Raw genomic sequence first — 543 nt, forward strand, 5'->3', positions numbered from 1 at the left:
ACAATTAGGTTAGAACAGAAATCTGATTATTTCATTTTTTAAAAAACAATAATTAGCAAGAATCAATAAAATTTAAATCAAATCCCAATTAGGTTAAAACAGAAATCTGATAATTTTATTATTAACAACAACCTTAGAAAAAATTAATAACATTAAAGAAAATAACAATCACTTTTAAATACAAGACTTTGTATTTGAGCAGCGAGAACTAGTGAAGAAAAAAAAAAGAATAAATAAATGAATGGACTAAAACTGACAATCCATGAAATACATACATTTTAAAGAAGATAAATAACAATCAGTCCACCCCGTTTTCAAAAAAATAGTATGTTTTATTAAAATCCATCATCACACTCAAGAAATATCTCCTAAAAACAATACAACCATTTTTTTTTTTTTTTTGTTTCTTTGTATTTAGTAATGTTCTAATAAATACCAATTAGATTACAACAGAAATCAGATAATTTTATTATTAACAACAAATCTTTAGAAAAAATGAATAACATTAAAGAAAATAACAGTCACTTTTAAATAAATTAATTT

At 21.5% G+C, this 543-nt stretch overlaps 1 long non-coding RNA gene across 1 annotated transcript in view; it reads right to left on the reverse strand.

Moving 5' to 3' along the window:
* The window catches only part of LOC106686858 (uncharacterized), a 15,906-nt gene that overhangs the window by 14,274 nt on the left and 1,089 nt on the right, over window positions 1–543 (reverse strand). The window lies entirely within an intron of this gene.

Source organism: Halyomorpha halys, unplaced genomic scaffold (assembly GCF_000696795.3).
Source record: "Halyomorpha halys isolate HHAL.00 unplaced genomic scaffold, Hhal_1.1 Scaffold36.1, whole genome shotgun sequence".
NCBI lineage: Eukaryota > Metazoa > Arthropoda > Insecta > Hemiptera > Pentatomidae > Halyomorpha > Halyomorpha halys.